Below are 9,191 nucleotides of genomic sequence, written 5' to 3' on the forward strand. Positions count from 1 at the left end.
AAAATTGTGAATATATGGTTCCCCCCCCCCCCAGGGGCCTGTGGGGCAGGCTAAAAAGGGTCAAATTGGCTGAAATTTCAAAAATCTTCTTCTCTACTCTCAGATATGATGGAATGAAACACTTTTCATAGATTTTGGTTTGGTTTATTTTGTTTAACGTCCTATTAACTCTTCATAGATGGAAGGGTCTTAAGGTGATTTACCAAAATTGTGAATTTCATGACCCCTGGGGTCTCACGTTTGTCCCTGGGGAGGGGGTAAACATTACTATAGTTTATATAGGGAAATCACATTTTTTATTCTAATTTGTTTGATTTCTATTGGAATTCATTCTAACTTGGTTAACATTATCATCATGGGATGACATTTTGATGACATGCACATGTTGGCCCTGACTGACCCCCAGGGGCTGGTGGGCGGGGCTAAAATGGGTCAATATGACTGAAATTTCAAAAATCTTCTTCTCTACTCTCAGATATGATTGAATCAAATACTCTTCATAGATGTAAGGGTCTTAAGGTGCTTTACCAAAATTGTGAATTTCATGACCCTGGGGTCTCGTATTTGACCCTAGGGAGGGGGTGAACATTACTATAGTTTATATAGGGAAATCACATTTTTGACTATAATTTGCTTGATTTGGATTGGAATTCATTCTTACTTGGTTAACATTATCAGCTTAAGATGTTAGTTTGATAGTATGCACATGTTGGCCCTGATTGACCCCCCAGGGGCTGATGGGTTGGGCCAAAAAGGGTCAATTAAATTAACTGAAATATTTCAAATCTCATGTGACCGTTAAGGCCCATCGGCCTCTTAATGTTAAATTATTTCACAGAAAACAAATGTTTAAATGGATTCTGGGACAAGATTAATTTGAATAGATATATTACTGATACTAATGTTCAGTTATAATATAAATTACTGGTGTGTTAAAATACTATCATTTGTATCATTTTATTTTTTGTTGGCATCTTATTTTCGATAACAAATAAAAAAACTAAAACTGAATATCTGAGAATTTATTTTTACATAACATGAAGTGCCAGAGTGCTTACGGTGTGATGGAGGAGTGGTCGGCTGTCAACTTTAGACTTCTTTTATAAAGTTAGAAGCAGCTGTGTCCCGCTAGTTGGTCAGAAAGTACCTGGGGACAGGGTACATTAAAGTTGTCTTATTTCAATGACATGTATCAATTCTCTCAAGGTAGCAGAGATGAAAATATTCTGACTTAGAGTTCTTGTCAAGCTTTAAAAGACATGAGACATTATATTTTTTCAAGAAGGTACCTAGGATGGAGCAATATATATTGGGCTATAAATGACTTTGGCATATATTCAAGGTCATGGGGTCAAACATGTAGCCATTCTTCTAAGAATCTTTAAGTTTGAAGAAGACCCATGGTTCTCTTGTTTTGCCAGTAGATACCTTCTATGAAGTTTTATTAATCAGCCTTGTGCCATAGGAATGACCTTCACCAGTGTCCAAGGTCACAGGATAAAACATGGTACACGCTTCCAGAATCTTCTGTAATTTCAGAAGACCCTTATATTTTGGCAGCGAGTCTCTAGAACCGAATGCTACCACAACTTCTTATATATTTGACCTTGATCTATTTTTAAGGTCACAAGTGTCGTACAAAGTATATATTTTAAAAATCAAGAAGCTTCTAAAGTTGTAAAATATCTGATTTTGCCAGTAAATTAATTTGAAAGAGTGTTTTAAACTTTATACATAAAAATAACCTTGACCCATACTTAAGGTCACAGTGCTGAAGTATGTTCAAACATATTTGATCAGTCAATAGATTAACAGGAAGTTCTGCACAAGTTGTACGTTATCCTTGGTTATGATGCGACCAAACATGCATACCTAGACATGGCAGTGATGGGGTTCAAGGTTTACACTTAGTATCCATGGTAATGCTGTGGCCCCAGGTGTACACCACGTATCCATATTAATGCTGTGTCCCGAAGTGTACACCACATATCCATGGTAATGTTGTGTCCGGAAGTGTACACCACATATCCATGGCAATGCTGGTCCCCGAAGTGTACACCACATATCCATGGTAATGTTGTGTCCCGAAGTGTACACCACGTGTCCCTGGGAATGTTGTGGCCTGAGGTGTACACCACGTATCCATGGTAATGCTGGTACCCGAACTATGCACCACGTATCCACGGTAATGTTGTGTCCCGAAGTGTACACCACGTGTCCATGGTAATCCTGGTCCCCGAAGTGTACGCCAGGTATCCATATTAATGCTGTGTCCCGAAATGTACACCACGTATCCATATTAATGCTGTGTCCCGAAATGTACACCACGTATCCATATTAATGCTGGTCCCCGAAGTGTACACCACTTATCCATGGTAATGCTGGCCCTGAAGTGTACACCACGTATCCATGGTAATGCTGGTCCCCGAAGTGTACGCCAGGTATCCATATTAATGTTGTGTCCCGAAGTGTACACCACGTATCCATGGTAATGTTGTGGCTCGAGGTGTACACCACATATCCATGGTAATGTTGTGGCCCGAAGTGTACACCACGTATCCATGGAAATTATGTGGCCTGAAGTGTACACCACGTATCCATGTTAATTCTGTGGCCCGATGTGTACACCACGTATCCATGGTAATGCTGGTCCCCAAAGTGTACACCACGTATCCTTGGTAATGCTGTGGCCTGAGGTGTACACCACGTATCCGTGGTAATGTTGTGGCTTGAAGTGTACACCACGTATCCATGGTAATGCTGTTGCCCGATGTGTACACCACGTATCCATGGTAATGCTGGTCCCCAAAGTGTACACCACGTATCCTTGGTAATGCTGTGGCCTGAGGTGTACACCACGTATCCGTGGTAATGTTGTGGCTTGAAGTGTACACCATGTATCCATGGTAATGCTGTTCCCCGAAGTGTACCACACGTATCCATGGTAATTCTGTTGCCCGAGGTGTACACCACGTATCCATGGTAATGCTGTCCCCGAAGTGTACACAACGTATCCATGGTAATCCTGGTCCCCGGAGTGTACACCATTTATCCATGGTAATGCTGGTCCCCGAAGTGTACACCACATATCCATGGTAATGCTGGTCCCCGAAGTGTTCACCACATATCAATGATATTGATGTGACCCGAAGTGTTCACCAAGTATCCATGGTAATGCTGTTCCCTGAAGTTTACACTTAGTATCCATGGTAAAGATGTTCCCTGAAGTGTACACTTCGTATACATGGTAATGTTGTGTCCCGAAGTGTACACCACGTATCCGTGGTAATGTTGTGGCCCGAAGTGTACTACACGTATCCATGGTATTGCTGTTCCCTGAAGTGTACACCCCGTATTCATGGTAATGCAGTGTCCTGAAGTGTACACCACGTATCAATGATATTGATGTGGCCCGTAGTGTACACCACATATCCATGGTAAGTATGTATCTTGAAGTGTACATCACGTATCCATGGAAATGCTGTGGCCTGAAATGTACACCACGTATCCGTGGTAATGTTGTGGCTTGAAGTGTCCACCACGTATCCATGGTAATGATGTGGCTTGAAGTGTACACCACGTATCCATGGTAATGCTGGTCCCCGAAGTGTACACCACGTATCCATGGTAATGCTGTTGCCAAAAGTGTACACCACGTATCCGTGGTAATGCTGATCCCCGAAGTGTACTTCACATATCCATGGTAATCCTGGTCCCCGAAGTGTACACCATGTATCCATGGTAATGCTGTGGCCCGAAGTGTACAACACGTATCCATGGTAATGTTGTGTCCCGAAGTGTACACCACGTATCCATGGTAATGTTGTGTCCGGAAGTGTACACCACATATCCATGGCAATGCTGGTCCCCGAAGTGTACACCACATATCCATGGTAATGTTGTGTCCCGAAGTGTACACCACGTGTCCCTGGGAATGTTGTGGCCTGAGGTGTACACCACGTATCCATGGTAATGCTGGTACCCGAACTATGCACCACGTATCCACGGTAATGTTGTGTCCCGAAGTGTACACCACGTGTCCATGGTAATCCTGGTCCCCGAAGTGTACGCCAGGTATCCATATTAATGCTGTGTCCCGAAATGTACACCACGTATCCATATTAATGCTGTGTCCCGAAATGTACACCACGTATCCATATTAATGCTGGTCCCCGAAGTGTACACCACTTATCCATGGTAATGCTGGCCCTGAAGTGTACACCACGTATCCATGGTAATGCTGGTCCCCGAAGTGTACGCCATGTATCCATATTAATGTTGTGTCCCGAAGTGTACACCACGTATCCATGGTAATGTTGTGGCTCGAGGTGTACACCACATATCCATGGTAATGTTGTGGCCCGAAGTGTACACCACGTATCCATGGAAATTATGTGGCCTGAAGTGTACACCACGTATCCATGTTAATTCTGTGGCCCGATGTGTACACCACGTATCCATGGTAATGCTGGTCCCCAAAGTGTACACCACGTATCCATGGTAATGCTGTGGCCTGAGGTGTACACCACGTATCCGTGGTAATGTTGTGGCTTGAAGTGTACACCACGTATCCATGGTAATGCTGTTGCCCGAGGTGTACACCACGTATCCATGGTAGTGCTGGTCCCCAAAGTGTACACCAATTATCCATGGTAATGCTGTTCCCCGAAGTGTACCACACGTATCCATGGTAATTCTGTTGCCCGAGGTGTACACCACGTATCCATGGTAATGCTGTCCCCGAAGTGTACACAACGTATCCATGGTAATCCTGGTCCCCGGAGTGTACACCATTTATCCATGGTAATGCTGGTCCCCGAAGTGTACACCACATATCCATGGTAATGCTGGTCCCCGAAGTGTTCACCACATATCAATGATATTGATGTGACCCGAAGTGTTCACCAAGTATCCATGGTAATGCTGTTCCCTGAAGTGTACACTTAGTATCCATGGTAAAGATGTTCCCTGAAGTGTACACTTCGTATACATGGTAATGCTGTGTCCCGAAGTGTACACCACGTATCCGTGGTAATGTTGTGGCCCGAAGTGTACTACACGTATCCATGGTATTGCTGTTCCCTGAAGTGTACACCCCGTATTCATGGTAATGCAGTGTCCTGAAGTGTACACCACGTATCAATGATATTGATGTGGCCCGTAGTGTACACCACATATCCATGGTAAGTATGTATCTTGAAGTGTACATCACGTATCCATGGAAATGCTGTGGCCTGAAATGTACACCACGTATCCATGGTAATGTTGTGGCTTGAAGTGTACACCACGTATCCATGGTAATGATGTGGCTTGAAGTGTACACCACGTATCCATGGTAATGCTGGTCCCCGAAGTGTACACCACGTATCCATGGTAATGCTGTTGCCAAAAGTGTACACCACGTATCCGTGGTAATGCTGATCCCCGAAGTGTACTTCACATATCCATGGTAATCCTGGTCCCCGAAGTGTACACCATGTATCCATGGTAATGCTGTGGCCCGAAGTGTACAACACGTATCCATGGTAATGTTGTGTCCCGAAGTGTACACCACGTATCCATGGTAATGTTGTGTCCCGAAGTGTACACCACGTATCCATAGTAATGCTGGTCCCCGAAGTGTACTACACGTATCCATGGTAATTATGTATCTTGAAGTGTACACTTAGTATCCATGTTAGTGCTCTGGCCCGAAGAGTACACCACGTATTCATGGTAATGCTGTGTCCTGAAGTGTACACCACGTATCCTTGGTAGTGCTGTTCCCCGAAGTGTACACCACGTATCCATGGTAATACTGGTCCCCGAAGTGTACACTACGTATCCATGATAATGATGGCTTGAAGTGTACACCACGTACCCATGGTAATGCTGTGGTCCGAAGTGTACACCACGTATCCATGGTAATGCTGGTCCCCGAAGTGTACACCACATATCCATGGTAATGCTGGTCCCCGAAGTGTACACCATGTATCCATGGTAATGCTGGTCCCCGAAGTGTTCACCACGTATCAATGAAATTGATGTGACCCGAAGTGTTCACCAAGTATCCATGGTAATGCTGTTCCCTGAAGTTTACACTTCGTATACATGGTAATGCTGTGTCCCGAAGTGTACTACACGTATCAATGACATTGATGTGGCCCGAAGTGTACACCACATATCCATGGTAATTTTGTATCTTGAAGTGTACACCACGTATCCGTGGTAGTGCTGTTCCCCGAAGTGTACACTACGTATCCATGGTAATGATTGCTTGAAGTGTACACCACGTACCCATGGTAATGCTGTGGCCCGAAGTGTACACCACGTATCCGTGGTAATGCTGGTCCCCGAAGTGTACACCACGTATCCATGGTAATGCTGGTCCCCGAAGTGTACACCATGTATCCATGGTAATGCTGGTCCCCGAAGTGTTCACCACGTATCAATGATATTGATGTGACCCGAAGTGTTCACCAAGTATCCATGGTAATGCTGTTCCCTGAAGTTTACACTTCGTATACATGGTAATGCTGTGTCCCGAAGTGTACTACACGTATCAATGATATTGATGTGGCCCGAAATGTACACCACATATCCATGGTAATTTTGTATCTTGAAGTGTACACCACGTATCCGTGGTAATGCTGTGACCCGAAGTGTACACCACGTATCCATGGAAATGCTGTGACCCGAAGTGTTCACCAAGTATCCATGGTAATGCTGTTCCCTGAAGTTTACACTTAGTATCCATGGTAAAGATGTTCCCTGAAGTGTACACTTCGTATACATGGTAATGTTGTGTCCCGAAGTGTACACCACGTATTCATGGTAATGCAGTGTCCTGAAGTGTACACCACGTATCAATGATATTGATGTGGCCCGTAGTGTACACCACATATCCATGGTAAGTATGTATCTTGAAGTGTACATCACGTATCCATGGAAATGCTGTGGCCTGAAATGTACACCACGTATCCGTGGTAATGTTGTGGCTTGAAGTGTCCACCACGTATCCATGGTAATGATGTGGCTTGAAGTGTACACCACGTATCCATGGTAATGCTGGTCCCCGAAGTGTACACCACGTATCCATGGTAATGCTGTTGCCAAAAGTGTACACCACGTATCCGTGGTAATGCTGATCCCCGAAGTGTACTTCACATATCCATGGTAATCCTGGTCCCCGAAGTGTACACCATGTATCCATGGTAATGCTGTGGCCCGAAGTGTACAACACGTATCCATGGTAATGTTGTGTCCCGAAGTGTACACCACGTATCCATGGTAATGTTGTGTCCCGAAGTGTACACCACGTATCCATAGTAATGATGGTCCCCGAAGTGTACTACACGTATCCATGGTAATTATGTATCTTGAAGTGTACACTTAGTATCCATGTTAGTGCTCTGGCCCGAAGAGTACACCACGTATTCATGGTAATGCTGTGTCCTGAAGTGTACACCACGTATCCGTGGTAGTGCTGTTCCCCGAAGTGTACACCACGTATCCATGGTAATGCTGGTCCCCGAAGTGTACACTACGTATCCATGATAATGATGGCTTGAAGTGTACACCACGTACCCATGGTAATGCTGTGGTCCGAAGTGTACACCACGTATCCATGGTAATGCTGGTCCCCGAAGTGTACACCACATATCCATGGTAATGCTGGTCCCCGAAGTGTACACCATGTATCCATGGTAATGCTGGTCCCCGAAGTGTTCACCACGTATCAATGATATTGATGTGACCCGAAGTGTTCACCAAGTATCCATGGTAATGCTGTTCCCTGAAGTTTACACTTCGTATACATGGTAATGCTGTGTCCCGAAGTGTACTACACGTATCAATGATATTGATGTGGCCCGAAGTGTACACCACATATCCATGGTAATTTTGTATCTTGAAGTGTACACCACGTATCCGTGGTAGTGCTGTTCCCCGAAGTGTACACTACGTATCCATGGTAATGATGGCTTGAAGTGTACACCACGTACCCATGGTAATGCTGTGGCCCGAAGTGTACACCACGTATCCGTGGTAATGCTGGTCCCCGAAGTGTACACCACGTATCCATGGTAATGCTGGTCCCCGAAGTGTACACCATGTATCCATGGTAATGCTGGTCCCCGAAGTGTTCACCACGTATCAATGATATTGATGTGACCCGAAGTGTTCACCAAGTATCCATGGTAATGCTGTTCCCTGAAGTTTACACTTCGTATACATGGTAATGCTGTGTCCCGAAGTGTACTACACGTATCAATGATATTGATGTGGCCCGAAGTGTACACCACATATCCATGGTAATTTTGTATCTTGAAGTGTACACCACGTATCCGTGGTAATGCTGTGACCCGAAGTGTACACCACGTATCCATGGAAATGCTGTGGCCTGAAGTGTACACCACGTATCCGTGGTAATGTTATGGCCCGAGGTGTACACCACGTATCCATGGTATTGATATGGCCCGAAGTGTACACCACGTATCCATGGTAATGCTGTGGCCCGAGGTGTACACCACATATCCATGGTAATGTTATGGCTCGAGGTGTACACCACGTATCCATGGTATTGCTATGGCCCGAAGTGTACACTACGTATCCATGGTAATATTGTGGCTCGAGGTGTACACCACGTATCCATGGTATTGATATGGTCCGAAGTGTACACCACGTATCCATGGTAATGATGTGGCCCGAGGTGTACACCACGTACCCATGGAATGATGTGGCCCGAGGTGTACACCACGTATCCATGGTAATGTTATGGCTCGAGGTGTACACCACGTATCCATGGTAATGTTGTGGCTCGAGGTGTACGCCACGTATCCATGGTAATGTTATGGCTCGAGGTGTACGCCACGTATCCATGGTAATGTGATGGCCCGAGGTGTACACCACGTATCCATGGTATTGATATGGCCCGAAGTGTACACCACGTATCCATGGTAATGCTGTGGCCCGAGGTGTACACCACGTATCCATGGTAATGTTATTGCCCGAGGTGTACACCACGTATCCATGGTAATGTTATGGCCCGAGGTGTACACCACGTATCCATGGTAATGTTATGGCTCGAGGTGTACACCACGTATCCATGGTAATGTTATGGCCCGAAGTGTACACTACGTATCCATGGTAATATTGTGGCTCGAGGTGTACACCACGTATCCATGGTAATGCTGTGGCTCGAGATGTACACC

Source organism: Pecten maximus, chromosome 19, assembly GCF_902652985.1.
Source record: "Pecten maximus chromosome 19, xPecMax1.1, whole genome shotgun sequence".
Classification (NCBI taxonomy): Eukaryota; Metazoa; Mollusca; class Bivalvia; order Pectinida; family Pectinidae; genus Pecten; species Pecten maximus.